The sequence below is a fragment of the Dermacentor silvarum genome, chromosome 1 (genome assembly GCF_013339745.2).
Source record: "Dermacentor silvarum isolate Dsil-2018 chromosome 1, BIME_Dsil_1.4, whole genome shotgun sequence".
NCBI lineage: Eukaryota > Metazoa > Arthropoda > Arachnida > Ixodida > Ixodidae > Dermacentor > Dermacentor silvarum.
Window position 1 is genome coordinate 66,408,194 of NC_051154.1, and position 19,905 is coordinate 66,428,098.

Below are 19,905 nucleotides of genomic sequence, written 5' to 3' on the forward strand. Positions count from 1 at the left end.
AAGAAGCGTTCTGGAAATACCAGTATTGTCAGCGGGGGCTTTACTTAAATCCATAGGACCACTGTCTCTATCGCCACGGAGAGCAAGACCTTGCCGCCCGCAAAAAAGAACTGTCTCAAGTTAAATAGGCCGTTGAGTTTCTTCTGTTTTCTCTTATTTTACTTTGCCTGCCCTGGTCCAGCTTATCGATCACATTGGGCGCGCTTCCTCAAAATGTTTGGAGAAAATTATCAGATGCCAGCTGACAGTCACGGTGATATTTAATATTTTCGCGTGTGTGGAAGATTGCTGCTTATATTTCTGGAACCACTTAGACACGCGCGTTCGAGTGCGCGCGTATTGGCCCAAGTTTATAAAAACATTAAACACAGAAAGTTCCAGAATAAAAAATCAGAAGCACGCCTTTGGAAAGGTCAGTGCACTTTTCGCGTCAAAAGTGTATGAGAACTTTATACTCATCAAGTTTCGGAATTGAAATCCATGCGCTCCGTAGATTCCGGTGCCTCTGCGAGATGCCGCGACGCGCCCGCTCGCTATCGAAAATCCCCTTGAAACTTTGTGCTCGGCTGGGGCTCCTTACGTTATGTGACTCCAGGTGCATGGGCGTTTCCACGAAATCCAGCCCGAGTTCGCAATTTTCGCACCGAAATGTCTTTTCGGGTGTCAAAAAAACATTGTAGACAAAATCCACAATGATTTCCGGCGCCGGTGGTTGTTTTGGTCGGCGGTGCAAGACAGCACGAAAAAATTTCGGGGGGGGCTGAAGCCCCATCAGCCCCCCCCCTGGCTACGCGCCTGGTACTTTGGCATTGGGCTGGCCTCACACTTCGTTCATTTGCATTTTGCGTTTTTACACCGCAGTGGTGTCGCGTTGATGTTTTCAGTCCCTCTGCAACGGTCCTGTTGGATAGCATAGCGCACACATAAAAAACCTTTTTGCGGTATACTATAAGGTTCTGTATTGTGACAGGCTCCCGAACTCATTGTGCATCCGCACATCGCACGTAGGATTAGTGCAAGCATGCTTCTCTTTTTATAAAAATTATTTACTATATGAAAATAAAAAAATGTCACAGTTCCGCCCTAAGGGCGAAGCAATGACTGCGATAGCAACACAGCAATGTCATACGAAGTAAGGTGAGCGGCCTTGGTAGCAATATGAATTGTAGTAAACATGAGCTGATTAAGTAAGCAGGTGTGCTGCGGCGTAAGTAGACCGACATGAAGAGAGACTCGATGACCACGAGAAGGCGCGTGTGAAACGGTGGTGTTGATGAGAAGCGCTTACCGTGGGCAGCGCGTGCGAAGGGACACACCTGTAGTGCTGCACTGCCGATCTGGGCAGCATTGCATGTGTAGCGTGCATTGGAAAATGTGGCCCGACTATTACTAACTGAATGAACAAGCGTGGTGTGAGCGCGCACAAACAAACATGAATAGATCACGCTGAATGACTGCAGCCAACGACTGTCAAAACGCTGCCTATCGGTCGCGGTCTATCGCTTCAACGGAAACTGAGCGGCGAATGCACGGCGCATAAAGGTCAGAGCCGTGTGGAGATAAGAGACGGTGCGGTCGAACGAAAGACGAGCGCGGTTGTTGGCAGCGTAGAAGTGCGCCCCCCCCCCCCCCCCCCCCCCGCTCCCTCCGGCGCTGGCTTCCCGCTTCCTTGCTTGCGCGTGGGAGAGATAAGAGACTGTGCGGACGAGCGACGAGCGCGGTTGTTGGCAGAGAAGTGCCCCCCCCCCCCCCCCCCCCCTGCTCCCTCCGGCGCTGGCTTTCCGCTTCCTTGCTTGCGCGTGGGAGATTGAGTGCGTTCGCTCGCCGTGATAGCGCGCGTCCCCGCATGCTTCCGCTGGGGCATACGGCGCGCGGCGAAGATTTTATCTATACGGAACCTCACGGCGACGGCGACGACGACGGCGACGCCGACGGCAGAAATCCGGTTGAAGTGTCCATATAATTGCTATCGCAATAATAATTATTTTGAGATACCGAGTGACTACATCTTGAGGATGGCTGCACGTCTTACTGTGGACGGCATTAGCCTACTATGAGAACGCTTTTGATATATACTCTTTTTTTCCCGCGTGCACTCATTTGTCTGTATTGCTGTTACCGCTTATCCGTGACCTGTATCCTCAATAATTATTAGTAATATAATCAGTAAGTTTGCCGTTATTATATAAACGTGTTCGGTGACTGCATAATAGAATGCTACCGTGTCACCCAAGATTTCTCTAAGACGACCTTGAAGTCTCTTTTGCTTCGGCATTTCCCTACAGCCTGACGGGCACGCGTCTGCCGAACCGAACAGGAAAATGTTGTATTAGAATATCAACTACGAAAAGGGCAGCCGGTGTGACGACCATATATATGCTCCCACACTGATTGCACTCAGGGAGCGAAAACGAAACACCGAGCCGAGGGATGCATGTTCTCCAAGAACCGCGGGTCTGGCATGTACCCCGGTTGTTCCTCTTTGCATATTACGCCGCGCCACAGCTGATTCAGCCCACAGGGCAGATGCAAATTAGTACCGTGGTTGCGCATTTCTTCATTGCAGTCGACTGTGAAATGTGCCATCCTTTCACGCTTGCTCTTCGTACAAAGTAACAGCCCTCCCATCCCGCCACCGCCTGGGAGACGACATTCGAGCGATGCCTGAGACAAGACGAGCCAGTCGTCCGTGCTTACTGTCGCGTGCGACTCTGGCTTCCCGGCAGCCTGACGTGGTTAGGGTGCAGAGATAAAAAGTAAATACCGGCGCATATAACGGGTGAAGACAAGGAAGTCGGGGCGCTTTCGCATTAACAAACTGCGGGGTCTTATGCATTTAACTTCTCTTTTAGTACCAATTGATTAGAAATGCAGCGCACGTTCGCAGAAGCTCGGCAAAAGGGCGTGCGTGAATTTTCATTAGAGCTTAATCCTAAGTAAATGATATAGCTCTGCCATAAAAAAAATTGTGTATCATTCAAGCTGTTTCACACGTTATTCTGTTTGCAGTCTTGGTTTCAACTTTCTTATTACGTACTCTTCGGTTCTGGATTTCAATGTTGTTTTAATACTTTTCTTTTTTTTGCGTTATAGTGTTACATCTTTCGAAGCTTCTTGCTCTCCCTCACACTCTGTACCCGAAAGCTTCATCCCCGGAGCACGACCCATGCATAAAGTTTGAACATGAAATCTTTTTATGAGGGTAAGCAGCAGGCAGAGGTAACTGTTTCCGTGATCTGCTTCTGCAGCCGAAAATAAGGGGGGGGGGGGGGAAGGGATGTTCTGTCGTCCGACGATAATAACAACATTTACAGATTTTGAGGAACAAGCTTCCGCGCTTGTCAAGAGAAGAGTCCAAACATAAAACGTTAAAAGCATCACTTTGTCTGTACGCGTATACTGGGTCAATATTTGTAGAGGAGAACCATTTCGCTACAGATATTGTAAGCACTTCCGTCAAGCAGCACCACTGTCAGTGTATGCACGTGCAAAAAAAAGGTTTTATAATTAAGGAGGAACCGTTTGTGAATTATGAGGAAAAGTGAATCTTGATTGAAAATTTGCATACGTATATGAACCGAACTGCTACTCGAAATGCTACTCGAAGATCGTTGGTGAAATGCGAAGCATTGCTGGAATGTTTTCCCTACCCTTTCACCATTTCGCGTTTGCACTAGACTTTACCCGGCTGTCATGGTGGATGACTGAAATTCCTCCTCTTAGTCCCGCTTTGCCTGTTTGCTTCATTTTATGTCTGTATACTCTGCTCGTGAACACTGTTTCTATACAACCGTGACTGCGCAATTGGCGACACACCGCTGCTGCTTGTGGCTCATCGTGCCGGCCAGAATAAGCACGCTGAATCAGACGTTGGTTGGGATCCCACCTGCAGCGAATTGTTGCTGTTTTCGTCTCTTTCATTACCCTTGAAATTATAATTTCTACATTTAAATTGCAACAAATAACTTACCCTATGCTTTCCCCGGTTTCATTATCTGTCGGGTGCATATATGATTGTGACTAACAAAAAAGAGACCATACGTTTCCCTTCTTCTTGTTCATTAAACACACACACACACACACACACACACACACACACACACACACACACACACACACACACACACACACACACACACACACACACACACACACACACACACACACACACACACACACACGCACGCACGCACGCACGCACGCACGCACGCACGCACGCACGCACGCACGCACGCACGCACGCACGCGCACGCACGCACGCACGCACGCACGCACACACAAACACACACACACACACACACACACACACACACACGCCCGCACGCACGCACGCCCGCACACACAAACACACACACACACACACGCACGCACGCACGCACGCACGCACACACACACACACACACACACACACACACACACACACGCACACACACACACACACACACACACACACACACACGCACACTTGGGTTTTACGTGTCAAAACCACGATATGATTAGGAGGCACGCCGTAGTGGGGCACTCAGGAAATTTCGACCACCTGAGGATCTTTAACGTGCCCCCAATGCACGGGACACGGGCGTTCTTACATTTCACCCCCATGGATATGCGGCCGCTGCGGCCGCGCCTTGGTCCCGCTACCTCGTGCTTAGCAACGCAACACCGTGGCGGGTAGACATAGTTCTTGCCGAACACGAAAGACAAAGATAAGAAAAGCGGAATTTTCTCGCAGCTGTAAACACGAAGCAAGGAATCGAGGGGCTCACCAAAGGGTGGCCGAACTGTGCAGTGCACTTCTAATTTCTAGGCTGCGATTCCCAGCCGTAAGGAAGTTCAGTTTTTTCGCCACTATACTGCGTCCCGAAATCTTCGGACACCTGTATACTTAGCGTGAAACACGCAGTGACAGCAAAAGAAAAGTCACCCACAGAGACAGCATCCCTTTTTGAAGATACGCAAACACAGAAGGGATCTCTTCTTTCGCACTGTTCTCTGCCATACTTTCTATTCCGTCGCGCTATGCGAGAACGCAGTCAACGCAGTCTGCCGTGCTTCGTTCCCGGTGGAAGCTTGCGCGCAGGGCGGCGACCCGGCACCCAGCTCGACGTTTCGTTCGAGCAGCCGGTGCGGGGTTGGCCGCGTTGGGCTAACGTGGCGGGGAGGAGGCTGCGGGATCCGAATCGACGGCTCCTGGGCTTATCGACGTGTCGTTCCTTACACCTGTCGGCACGCCGCTGGGACCGGGAAAATTCGGATCATTAAACGTGGTCGGCACGTAGCTTTGTGTTCGCGAATTTCTCATTCTCCGCCGCGAATCGGATGGCTACATCCGTCCTGCTTTCAGTTCCTCTTCCGCCCACGAAATCTAATTACCACGCAGCCTTTATATTTCTTTATTTCTTTCTCTCTTGCTTTTGCGGCACACAAGCCCACACAGACACGAACAGATAGAGAGAAAGAGAAAGGAAGGAGGGGGTAGGGAGAAACACAAACTCCATAAAACGCGAGTGAGCAAGCGTTGCACGCCTGCACGCAAAATCACGGGAAAAGAACATAAAAAAAAGAGAAGGCTGGTGCATTCCCCGCAGTGTTTTGGCTTTGGACAAAAGCTTCCTGTTCATCTTTTATCCAGCTTCTTTGGTGTTGTCATAGGCACCCTTCTTTAGTTCTATAACGCCCTAGTTTTGCACCAATGGCTTCGTCAGGACAAGTAAATGATGTGAACTATGTGACTTTATGTGAACCACAATCGTAGAATCTAAGCTGGAATTCGAATACTTGCCGTATGTTGTCAACTGTGACGTAGTTAAGCGTGGCTTGAGGTTTCTTTACAAACACACAGGTGCACGCACACACGAACGCACACACCTCATAAATGGCGCAGTGTCTATAGGTGACCACTGCAAAGTGATCTTGTGACTTTTCTACGTCTCTCGCTTACGTATAGCGTTGATCTCGTAGTTTATATATGACTACGTTTGCTCAAGCTCCTCTTGATAGTGTCTACAGCTGAGTGAGAATCTGAGAAAATTACTCAGTTTTGAACCCGCTCATCATTCACATGTTACAATGCAGCGCGGATGGCTGCCAAATCAGTTCATCTCAACAGCCCAGGAATCGGCAAAATGTCAGCAGTGCTGGCTCCGGCCATATTACTTTTTTACACTAGAGCACATGGTGGTGCAATGCATTGCTTGCACGAAATTTACACTGATGACTCTGCGAACCACGAAGCACCAGCCGATTCAGCATTTAGTGCCGTAAGAGCACGGAACCCGTGTGGCACCATCGGGCACAGACAAGGACGGGGACCGCATTGGGAAACGGCGGGGGCCTGCTCGCCGTGCCTTCGCGGGCCGCGACCGCCCTAGAAGGCGTTTGCGTGCATACTCTCTACTGGGTTCCTTATGGAACAGAAAGGGTTCCATATGTCGTCGTCAACTGCACCAATGTCTAGACATTTCCTTGTCACTATTGATGTTGCATCGCTTCCACTTATACGCTGCTGAGATGTGTTGTGGATACTGTGATTTCACAAAGACAAAAAAAAAAAAAAAAAAAAATCTGGGGTTTATTAATCCGGAATCCCCTACTCCGTGTTAATTTTGACCACCTCGGGTTCTTTCACGTGTGCCCAAATATAAGTACACGAGCACTTTTTGATTTCGTCCCCATCAAAATGTGGGCGTCGTGGCCGGCATCGAATTCGCGCCCTCGAGCTCAGCAATTGCAACACCATAGACACTAAGCTACAGGGGCAGGTCACAACGATAACAAGAACACACCTTGGACGGCCTTTATACTTTGCGCCTGCTGCATATATGTGCCAAACATTTTTAATCGTATTTGAAGTCAGCTGTGCTCCGCTAATCATTGCTAAGAATTAACTTCTCTGTTCCATTTTGGGGTGCCGTTATTTATGGATGAAAAATCTCTTGTGCTCACCATTTCGTGATATCAGCGACATATTACAACTCTAATCTTTTTTTGTGCTTATTATTTGCCGATGCTGAAAACAGCGTCAATATTTTAGCGATGACGGACAAAGAGGGGGTAAACGTACTTAGCGGTGCTAGCATTCATTAAACAACAACAACAACAACAACAACAACAACAACAACAACAACAACAACAACAACAACAACAACAACAACAACAACAACAACAACAACAACAACAACAACAACAACAACAACAACAACAACAACAACAACAACAACAACAACAACACTTATTTTGCCCATTTTTTTAGCGTTCCGCCACATATGTACATTATTACTGGTCCACGGCAGAATAATCGATGATTGGAACAATATTGCATGTTTCGACATAATCGGCTCAAGTTCTTCAACCGAGGATATCGTAGCATATTACTTTCTTCTTGAACGTGCGGAGCGCCCGATGAAACTGCGTTAGCGCTAGGCTCATTCCTCTCGGCTGAAAATAGAATACGCGCTATTCGGAACTTAATCGAGGCACAAACGCGAATTCTGCGACGACTATTAACTAGCCCCCTTATATGTTCCTGCCTTCTTTCTGTCAGCTTCATTGCTCCCTGGGCCCAAGCGCTAGCGGGGTGTTCAAGATCGGTTTCATTACGACCCGTTCGTGAGGTATCTGATGACTTTTCATTAGCGGCGAGTACTCAGAGTTTTTGTCACCAAAGAGGAATGCAAAATTCCTTCGACGTAGAGTGTAGGGACGGTATACCATTCGCCAGCCTCGAGATGAGAAAGAAAAAATGCATAGAGGTACGTAGAAGGAGCTGGGGGCAAAGAAAGAAGGCGTGCGCGGTTTACGTTGAGTTTGTTTTCAGCCGGAAATAATGAAGAGCGCTGATATCTTTAGGAGTCGCGCACTCGTCGCGGTACGGAGCCGAAGACGAGAGAGCGTATGTACATTTGTCCGAAATGAGCAGCGCCAAAATGAGCAGTCGGTCGGCCTGCTGCGAGCCGCACTTCTTTGGCCGGGGGGATCATTTTGGCGCTTTTGCTTCTTGTTAGTCCTCGCTCTCGTCGGCGACTGCCGGTGCGCGGCACTTCTTGCGCGCCGCCTGCACCAGAGCTCCTCGGCACACCCTCAGGAGGGGCGCGTCTCGTTATTAGGCCGGCTCCTCGCTTGCCAGCGGCAGCCAGCGGCAGCCAGAAGCGGTCTCCGGTCACGGTAGCCAAATATTGACGCCCCTTTTCCCTCCCTTTCTTGGTCTTGCCACTGTTTTTCTTTCTTTCTTGTTTCTCTTCCTGCGTGCCACGGTGCTTGGACTTTTGCTCTTGAGTGGAAACCGGATTAGCTGGCCAAAGACACCCCTCGCGGCCAGCTCTTGCCTGCGGAACCCTTTCCATTCTGTTTATTGACGTCCCTGCGTGTTCTTCGCCGCTTGTTCTTGTCCCCCGTGGCATGAGCGCTTTAAATCTCGCCTCCTCCCGCACGGCCGGCGGCTCGTATTTGTTTTACCTCGGCGCGAGCACGCGAGCGCGTATTCCATCGCTGCTTTGTACGCCTGCGGCGCGGCCTTTCCTGCCGCCGCCGAGCCTGGCCGATGTGTGCGCGACGATCTCTCGATCTGCGAGTCGGCGCGCGCTGCATCTGCCGTCTCTGCTGTGCGCCCAGCTCGTGTCTCGAATCAAATTTCCGCCTTGTCTAAACAGAGATGTGCCTCGTCTACTCGTTTCTGTGCTCTTCGCGTACCCCGGCATTTCTTCTTTTAAATTCCTCGCTCGGGAACGAGCGCGCGCGCACTCTCGAGGCCTCTTCCTTTTTTTTTTGCCCTGATAATATCTTTTTTTTTTGTCTTTAGCCCGCACCCTGCGCGCGAGCACGCGTTGATTCGACGAGGAATGCGCGGCGTGCGACGCACTTCGCGTGCCGGCTTGGTCGCGTGCCGCCGAGTGTGTTTTACTTGTGTCTCGAAACGCGTGAGGGAGGGCTTTGAATGCAAATGTGATTAGCGTTCGAAGCAGCTCGATGAGTCAAGTGTTGATTTTGCTTCGTACGTCTGCTGTCTGCGCTTCAGCGTCGTTTTTCAGCGCTGTTGCTCGTATGAGGATCGCATTGAAGGGAGGCCATTAAGAGGAGAGCTTGAGAGAGGAAAAAAAACATCACAGCTATGGGACAAGGCAGAAAAAAAAAATAAGAAAAGAAGAAAATGGTGTCCTGCTTTATGGTACGATCTTTATTTATGTAAGCTTACTTTTATTGTTGCGTTGAAAAAGAAAAAAAAGGTAAACGAATTGCGATCGTCGCAGACGTATAACGAAAATGTATGCAATCAAGGTTTATTCTGTATGAAGAGACGCATCAACAGAGCACGTTTCGCGCAAATGAAGCCTTTTAGAGAGCTGTTATAAAATGCGCCAATTTCCCAAGCTGCTTCTATGATTCTTTCAGAAATAACAGTGGATATAGTGAGGCCTGATTCAGTTTAGTGCGCATGTCATGTGCTTTAAGAGCGATTTTATTTTCACTTATCGCGAGGAATTTGCGCTGCGGGAGTGCCCGAAAGGAAAGGTTGGAGAGAAGAAGCCACGCAGAAGGCTCTGTCAAAATAGTAGAGGCTATACAGGATCTGTTTGTTGCACTGATTTAGCGTACAGTGATTATAAGACACACATTTAACTTCTAGATTGAATAGAAACGTTCTGCGTTGCTCAATAAGCACACGCAATCAAACAGTAGGGCTTAGCACTGTCCTCAACGACTCATATTACTGCCTTAGCGACCACATCCTCACAGAGACTAGAAACCTTAATATAAGAGTATTTCACATCTAAGAGAATCCAAGGTCGTTCGTGGTGTGGCGTTCGGCGCAGGCTCAGCAAGATGTCCCCTTACTTCCTCACAGTATCTTGCGAGTGGTTCTTTGAGGAACAGTTACAGAAGTAATGATGAATATGATAACGAAAGCGCTCATTATCATAGCTTGAAGTGCTTACAATTGACCGCGTGAGGTGTTAACCACGGGTTGCTCAGCTTGATGTAGTACTCCGACAACATTATTTATACGGTGGTCGTGGGGTTGTGTTGTAACTGCAGGCGGGTTTAGTCTGACGATCGAGGCCGGCAATTGCTTCGCGTGAGCGTCTCTTGCAGTCTCACTTGCGCATTTACCACCTGGAGAACGTATCAGTGTCCTTTAAAAATGCAAGAAAAAGGCGTAAAGCCTACTTGCGGGATATAGCGGATCCTGCTGGAAAGTGTTGCAGGATCGTATGTGGAAGGCCTTTCTCCTGTAGATAATCACGAAGGGCGTCCTATTTTCTCGGTAGCTTGGGCACCACTACAGAAAGTTTCGATATCTCCTGTCTCACTTCACGAAGTACAGAGCGGAGAAAAAATATGCAGGGATATATGAAGAGCCTGTCCTTATTCGGTGCAATATATGTACTTCCTTTCGTCAGAACCACAAGGTTCAGAGCGCATGTGATTTTCGTCGCATCCAAAGCGACAGAAATTGAGCCCAGATGTCTGATTTGATGACTTGATTGCTTTATTGTGCTTTGACTTTAAGGTGATCTGAGAGTGCTACTTATGCAATTAAAAGCATCAGCTTTATTTCCAGCTATTTCAGTGTGAGAGGAGATCCACTGAAACTTCAGTGCGAAGACTGCTGTTGAGGTCTTTCACGAATGATAGTGACCTGCGTAGGAACTTGCTGAATGGTAAACCCCGACAAAGCTGTTGCCATGCAAACTTCCTTCTGGAGAACTGGACCCCGAATTACCAGAACTACCTCTAAGTGTACACAGATGGGTCTGTCAAAGCGGACCAAGACCGCTGAGCAGCTGCGTTTGTATACTCTCTTTGAGATCTTTGGGGGCTGGCTGGCCGGACCGTCTGGTCTCGTTAGCGGTTGTCTAGCGCGTGGCATTAGCTGCTGCCCTACAAATGCTAAAGCAAACGACAGTGAAAAATTCGCCTAACATGTTGCACGTCATGTTAGGGTTAGGTCTTTTGTTATGTCATGTTATGTTACGTTTGTGTTACTAATCTTGTTATTTACTGCTTTTGACAGCAGCAAAGAAGAAAGAAAGGATTCTAACATAAAAGTATCTGCAACAGCGTGTGGCAGTTTGTAGCGGGCCACACTAGGTGGCAGAACGAGATAGAAGGGGTGGTCAGTTTGTTCTAAGTAAAAAAAAAAAAAAATAATAAAAAAAGCATTAAAGTGAGGAGAAGGCTTATTTTTTCCCCACATATCTATCTACCCGAGTTGCATGGTCACAAAATTTTCTCTAGGTAAACATCTTCTGGGGAAGGCGACCTTCTTGTTCCGTAAAATGGCCGAAACAATCCCAAGGGTGTTCGCGAAGGAACGCCATGCACCCAATCGCCGCGCCAGTCTGATCACTAGCCGCTATTCAACGACAAGTTGGCCCTTCATGGGAACGCATCTCTCGGCGTAAAGAAATTGTGCCATTACGGCCGAACGGTATCGAACACGTCTTGCTCTTCAGCTCCACGTCCAAGCGGCCCCGAGAGACAGCTTCCCGCTGACGCGCCTGCACTCCATTTGCCGATAGTAAAGCCACGCCCGCGATGGCCGCTCACAAACCCGGCGAATGAAGAGAAGTAAATAGAGAAGAAGGTTAGCGGAAAAAAAGAAAAATAAGAAGATACCCCTTGTAGGTGGCCCTCAGGCAGCCGTCTGTGGTGTAGTGCGTGTTTAGGAACCAGAAAACGGGAGAAATCGTTTCAGGTGGTCGCAGCTCGCAAAGCTCAATAACAAGAACGCATCGTTCCTTAAAGCACGTGAATCAGTTGCGCACGACATTCCCTTAAGCAGTACCTAAGCCCGCATTATGTAATGTGTCGCATATGCAGTTGCCAAGTTACACACACACACACACACACACACACACACACACACACACACACACACACACACACACACACACACACACACACACACACACACACACACACACACACACACACACACACACACACACACACACACACACACACTCTTTCTCTCTCTCCCTCAAACAGACACGCACGCACGCACGCAGATGAAGACTGTCTCGCCGTCGACTTCCTCTGCTACCCACACAAGATACCACAAAAAAGTTTGTGGGGGTACGTCCAAGTATAGTTTGTGACGCACAGCTTCGCTAGCTCGATCCCCGCCAACTTACAGCCTCTCTAGTTGCGCCATTCGCGCGCTCCCGTAGGGTGCAAATGCCGTATTTCGCCATGCATGCGTCAGTGTGGCTCCTACACGTGCGCTCATTTTGACGGCGCGCTTCTCTGTCTGCTGTCATTGCTTGTCCTTGCCCCGGGTGCGCCACGGTGGGAAATTCAACGAAGAGTGCTTAATTCGTTAAGCTCCCACAATCGAGGGCCTTGCGGGGCGCCGAGAACCTGTCGGGGCTCCTTCGCGCTGGTCGCCTTCGAGTGGGTGGCCGATGAGCCGATGCCAACAGGCCGGCCGCGGTGTGCGGCGAGTGGCGCGGCGGCGTCTTGCGCTGCGGCCATCGTGACTGAGCGCAGTGCAACAGGCACGAAGAATGGAGGACTGGCGTCACCGGAGCTGTGCTTCGAGGCGAGCCTTTGTCCGACGTTCGGCCTGCCTTTCGACGTCGAGGCAGAGGGCGTTGACACGGCCGCGAGCTTGCTTTTGGACGTGGCTCGGCCGCTGCACGAAGCGCGCGGCTGGCAGGACTCACGAACGCTGTTTTTTTTTTGTTTGTTTGTTTGATTGTTTTTGGCGGCGCCGTTGCGGCGAACTTCGAGCGCAATGTCGAGCCTAGTGGGGAAGCATGCCTGTCGGCGGCCGCGCGCTCTCGGAGCTGGTTCCCGGGAGCCGCCGCAGTTAATTTGCCTTTGTGCACGTCCATCGGCTGTGCTCGACACCAGCGTGTGACGGCGCCCTCTGGCGAAAGCTGGTCCCCGCGCGGGCCCGACAGAAAGAGTGTTGCCGCGGGGGACGCCGCTCCCGCTGACGCTGCGAACCTGTCCTGTCAGAATGACTGCCACCGCCGCCACCTCCTCTTCTCCACGGGCGAAGTAAGAGAAAAAGGGGAAGGCGAAACAATACGAAGAAAAAGGGAACGTGGCCGGAAAATGTCGATGTCAGCCCTCTATGCACTTACAGCTGTTGTGCTTTAATTTAAACAATGCGGAAGGCGTCGCGTTGTGTGTTCAAAGCATTTCCCTGGAGGACAATTGTTGAGCCGAATAACAGCGGTTGCCTGCACATGAGCAAAACAATCGCAAGAGTAAAAGAGGAAAATTTTTTTTTTCTAATTTGACTTGGTATTTAAAGGGCGAGTGCAGTGAAACTGAACAGCACCATGACGAGCTGCAAGAAACACTATATAAAGAAAATTGAACCGCCGCTACCTGAGTAACAGGAGCTGGATGTACTTGCTTACTTCAAGAGAGGGTAGTCGACGCGGTTATTTCCAAAGGCCATGGTTGAGGCGTGTTACAAAAGTTGCTGGCGGCGAGTAATCTAAATTGCGAAACTTCAGTAATAATCGTCTTTAACAGTAATATCCTCGCGCTTTCCCTCTTTCATCCACGATCGCATATCCGACGTAGCTAGGAACCCAACTTGTTTGTCACGGAATGTATCCAAGAACGAAGTTGTGGCATTTTGGCATTCACACAAGGTATTCTCTCACAAAGTCTTTTCAAGCTTCTTCGGCCATCTAGTACGGAAAACTCTTTGCCCTTTCAGGTATATACTAAATAAGGGATCCTGTACCTGTGCTGCTTCACTATAAATAATCACGCGCTTATTTCACAAATTCGTAAAATATAAAATTTTACTTAGACGTTGGCTTGCATGTATTAATTGAAACAGTTGAATTACTTACAGTTGAATGATGATCTACAAAATACAATAATTTTCGGTTAATTAAGCCGAGTGATTACTCCTGCTACCATGGCTGAAGCGTTACGCAGCAGCGCAGTACATCTGGTTTTCTTTGATGCGATGGTGTCTTAGCTGCCTGTCACTTATTTGACCTTCGTGACTTTTTTGTATGTGATTTCTGTGTGTTAGCGCTGTCAATCAACCATTGCTTGTTTGGAACCACTGCGCTGTGATCAAGCACTGTCTTCAAGCCCACAAGGAAACAGACATTTCTTCCTTTTTAAGCACTACAGCAAGAGCCAATATTGCAAGAAAAAAAAAAAGAACACAGTGTGTTTTTTTTCTTTCTACATCACAGCTACCAAAGCCACAGTTTTGTTTTTCTATGTTTCGAAAGATCTATGCGGGAAGTGGCGGCTAATCACGCAGCCACGTTCTCCACGACGTTTCGTTGCAGGCGCCTAATTTAGCCCACTATTCACGTTATTTCGCGCCCCTTCGTTCGAGCTACTTTTTTTCATTCTCTCCCTCTGTTCTTTTCTTTTCTACGCCGAAGTAATGCGCCTGCGGTCGTAACGCGGCTCGCGTACCTTTTATTCAATGATGCCGTGGTGGGCGAAAGTAATGCGCCGAGCATGATCTCCTCATTTACACAGCGTTATGAGTGCTGCTCCGGCGGACGTAGCTGTTAGCGGGATGCCCTGCCAAAACTGGTGGGAAAAGAGGCGGGGGGGGGGGGGGGGGGAGGGAGGGAGAAGCGCTCGCCTCAGGAGCAGGCGAGAACAACTCACTGATTACTCGGCGGCGTTTGGTTCCTGCTCGGCGTGAAGCAGGCCCCGGCTTATAACGAGCTACAAGGCCGGGGCCTGCCCGGTGCTTCGCGCGAGGTGTTCCGTGGTTTAATTTGCCGAGGCCATTAAACCCATAATCACGAGAGCACTTTACCAGAGCTGATTAAAAATTTAAAGGTGGCACAGGTGATCAACATTCAAAAAGGGCCTTGTTTGGATGCTACCTTGCGCTCTTTCGGATATGTTTCAACAGAGGCCACACGCCCCAGAAAGCAAAGATATGATGGTTTCATTTGCTTTACTTCTTTTAAAAATAATTTCTTGTACGTGACGTGTAACGCTTCGGTCTTGCTCTGCGTGAAAGCGCGAGGGGGGGGGGGGGGGGGGGGGGGAGCGGAACAAACCACAATGTGCTGCTTGGGTGCTTATTCCGAAAACATGTTCTCCGTGCGTTATTTACAGGGTAATGATTAGAGGCGCAGTGTTTTAAACTCGTCTCCGCAAAGCCATGCATGGTACTGCTGATGTTGCCATACTTTATGATAAAAAGTAGGGGTTTCACTTCAAGGGCTGACCTTTATTGGCTAGCCGCATTATCTGTGGGGTGCTGGGTCCAAAAGGAAGCAGAAAGCCTGCCTTGTTTCATTTTAATAACTGACGTTCTGGCTAAGGTGTGGAATTTAATTAGAGATCCGGCGCACTACTATAAATTGCAGTTGCCTGTGGAAGGAAAATTACCTCGCGAAATGAATGGCAAGAAGAACACATGACCAGGTTTGCTTACAAGCTTTCCAGCAGTAATCGTGCCGGTGTGCTCTTAACTAAAATAAAAAAAGGAGGAAGAAGAGCACTAGGTGTTCTGCAACAATTTTATTTTATGAGAAAAATTATTTAAAACGCAACGAGCTTAGGAGTAACTGGGTACGGTAATTACAGGAGGAAGATAAAGGCGAGAGTTCTGCAGGAGAGTGTTTTCGGAAAGTAGACAGCACAGTGGAACTACCACTACCAATTATTTATGGGCTTTTAGGTCCCAAAGCAACACCTGAGAGACGCCGTCGGGGAGTACTCCGGAGAAGTTTGAACGCATGTGTTCTATAGCTTACGCAGAACTATAAGAACATGGCGTTCGATTCCAGGCCTCTGAGGCCGCGAAACGAGTGAATGGTTAAGGTGGTAACATGTGCCAACAGTGTGTTGTAATGGTTACGCTAGTAGAACGACCTGAGTGGGTGAGTTCGCATTACACTGGCCAACTTTTAAAACATATCAATATACCGTGTGTCCCAGCTAACGTTATCCAAGCTTTTTCAAGAAAGAAAATTATTTTAAAAAACACGGTGGAAGATACGATTATAGGACCTACGGTGCTCGATTGTCGAAGGTCCAACGACCAAACAACTTAGCTCCTATAACCGTATCTTGCACCGTGTATTTTAAATTGTTTATCTCATTTATCGGCTTGGATAACGTCAACGGAGACACCCTATAGAGATTCACTGGGCCCACAAAGTTGGCCATAGAAACCATAAGAATTTCCGCAACAAAGGCAGATTTGGCGCTTGGTGAGGAAATGTCATACCTGCTACCTCAGTGAAGCGATATGAGTAACTTAATCTGCGCTTGCAGGCTATTTACATGAGAAAAAAAGAACGGCCCTAATATCTGCGCTTAGCAATAATCGAAATGTCATCCCTCAGTGACCTAGAACACGCACTTGGCCCATAGACTAACACTGCCTGTGCATCTCGCTCAACGAAGGCACTTCCAACCTTCCTTAGAGACACTGGTCTCAATGAGATACTTCAGTGAGTGTTGTGGCGTGGATATCGTATCTGTGGATAACTGTGCATACCATTTCATTTCATCATCACGACCAACTGGAGTAGCATGCTAGGCATGTCACCAGGCAAACGTCTCCAGGATTCATTAAAGAGGCTCTCGAACAAGTACTGCTCAGCAGCAAATCTTTAAAAGACGTCAGCGACTGTGTGACAGGATTGCTCCTCATCTCACCGATAGAGTTTTGGGTTTGAGTAGTGGCATCAAACGAGGCGGCCTACAAGTCAACGTCATTAATTCTGGCCTTGATAGCATAGGGGTACCGTACGTCACTCCATGAGCGCTTGATGATTACCACCACCTGCACGTAGCATGAGCAGCCGGAAGTTGAATGGGAAATGACATTTCACTTCACTGCGACAGCTAGGGATGTCGTGTAGAGACAGGTCACTGAGTACAAAGGGAATATTAAAAAGTGTGCTTCTAATGAGATCCGCCACTATTTTGGATAATTTGTGAAGCAATTAGATAAGAAGATTTAGGAAGTAGTATTAGGTCACTACGTGTGGGCATGTTCTGCGATGAATATTGACGAGAGAAAGAGGCGGCTTCGGTAATCATGTAGGAATTGTGCATGCCTTAGTAATTTGCGGAAATTCTTTTTGGCCGGTTGTCGCCATAAGAACCTGCTGGAGTACCTCAGTTTGTCAGAGTATCTTATTGAGCTATGCTTTTTCAATGTGGCAAAAATATGAATCTCATTCGACCGTTGAAGTTCTTATCTTGCTGATTCGACTCCCTTGTATTTGGGATGCGGCTGACGGTTTCTATAGCCTTGGTTCAACTGTATTGGGAGGACTTCATTTAATGAACACAACAGTGGCGTCCCGGATGAGATAATTCCTGCTGGCTGCTAGAAATAGTAATCTTCTTGAGCTTCTGAAGACGGCATCGTGTGCGACGTTTATTTCTGTAGACTATCTTTTAAACAGTGCTGTCCGCGCTCGTAGTTACTCTTATGTATCTGACAAGTGGCAACTAAGTTGTAACAAAACAACAACAACGTATGATTGATTTGTAGTTGGTTTAATCAACTGGCCTCTTCCGTAATGGGCCCAGCAACACGTCTCGCCGGCGCAGCTATTGCTTCGCTCTCCATCTTTTTTGTCACAGCAAACGTGTTTGATTGAGCGCGCTGCGCAACACAGCCGCGGTGCTCGGCCCGCCGTTTTATATGCGAAGCATTATCTTGGCATAGCTCTCTTGGCATTGCTCCTGCAAATATGCTAGCACTAAATATTTCGATGAAAGAAATTATAGTTCGCAGTTCTATCTTCCATAGGCAAAATCAGGCTAAAATGCGTACGCCGACGAGATGGTTTCTAGGAGCCGGAAGTATACTCTGCACTTCTCTCAATCCCTAAAAAAAAAAAAAAAAAAAAAAGAAATAAATGCTTGCTCCCTTATGGCGCATTTTTTGGTTCCTGGTATGTTTTTAGTTCTATTACCTTTTTGTTGGGGATTTGTTTTACCTTGACATGTACCTTTCACGAAACCGCTGTTATTGCCACTTTTTTCACAGTACCTTTTATACTATTTGACCAGCTTAATTTTTTTTATACCCTTCTTATACGTTTATTTCAATGACTTCGTGTTTAAGCCGTTTCTGGCACTCAGTTTCTGTGCACTATTTGTATTTCTTTGTCTCTTCTCATTATTATGCGATCATGGTGTTTGTTGGGCTGCGGAGCACGAGGTCGCGGGATCGAATCCCGGCCATGGCGGTAGCATTTCGGTGGGGCGAAATGCGAAAACATCCGTGTTCTTAAATTTAGGTGGACGTTAAAGAAACCCTGGTGGTCGAAATTATTCAGAGTCCCCCACTACGGCGTGCCTCATAACCAGATTGTAGTTGTGGCACGTAAAACCTCCCAATTTTAATTATTGTGTGGTACGTCTTCTGCGCCATTGTTAGTCCATTTGCAATCATATCGTACGAGTGTGACACTATTCATTCTTGTACGTCTACATTGATATACATATATCCGATACTTGCCGTTATAATAGTTCAGCACATGTTTGAGGGCCCCCTATCACACGTGTGCACTTAAGAGACGCATATGTCATATGCAAGGCGGGCCCCCATCGGGAACGTCGGAAGAAAAATAAACGTTTTTGCACGTTCTTCCCTTTTTTTTTCAATGCCATTCAATACGATTTACATTCTATTGCAAAATTAACAATTTTAAAGGGGTGAACATTGTTTTCTGTTTGAATGTAAGTGATAGCAACACTCACTGAAGTCTACAGGGAGAAAGACAGATTCACATGAATGTTCAGAATGATGCTGCTGCAGAAGATCGGCGGTTATGGCGTACAGGCACCAGTTGCTGTGAAGGCACATAGAGTAGCTTGTTTGTGCTCAATAATTGAAGGTCAGTCAATGAGCATGCCGCTTTATGCAGCTTACAATTTCTCGGCTTGGGCAGAACAATTTATTATTGAATAATCTCACCATATTTGCATCCCTTTAAAACGAAATGTGCGGTACTGTAGTATAACCCTTTGCTCCTTCAACGAACTGTACGTCAAAAAAACCCTTCAGTAAGGCAACAAGATGATATGAGTAATATAAAACATGGTTAACCTTATTCAGGCGTGCCCAATACAACATTACCTCTTCTCCCCAACCTACCTGTGGGCGTGTAACACTTAATAAGAAGCAATCATCAGCGCAGAATTACTTTAAATAACAATATAATAGACAACAGTAGGATTTCTATGCACGACGTTCAAGGTACGCACCGGAGGAGTAGAAGGCACACGCCTTTTGGTTGACAGTGTGTAGTACAACCAAACCGTTTGCAGTGACTTTAGTGTCAAATATTGCACGCTTGTAAGACCTGTATTTGTAGCAAAGGAATGAATTGATCAGGGAATGCAAGTTTCACGTTCCGTGTTTGTCGTTAGACACACGTTAGCTAACGACATACATTAGCGTACGTCGTTGGTGTGCCTCCATGACCTGTTTATTCGAGCTGTAAATATTGGGCTTTCCTTCACACTCTCTCGAATCCTCTGGGTCTCTGGCGTCTCACGCGGACGCGTTTCAACGACCGGTCACGTGCACATGACAACAAGTATAAAGATGAAAACTTGTAGGGATCGAGTAAGAGCTTGTGTAGACACTATGGGGCTCACTGCCCTTGGTGTTGTTTGCGCATGTGCTCTAGAACCAAGCTGGGCATACTCACGCGCAGGGCGCGCACACAGGGTGCGTGCGATGGGAAACGCGTACGGCTGCACCTGAGAGCTGGATTGCGCACGCCTTGCATGCTCCTCGCACGAAGCGCCCTGAGCATGCGTGTGAGTGTGACGTTATAACTGATAAGTTCCTAACAAGCGCGTTCTGGGAGAGGTCGGAGATACTGGCGATCCTGGCCCCGACTGTGTGGGCGTCCTGGCATCCTCATGCATGCGGCTATATTGTGCACTCGGCGGCCCGTATTGGAC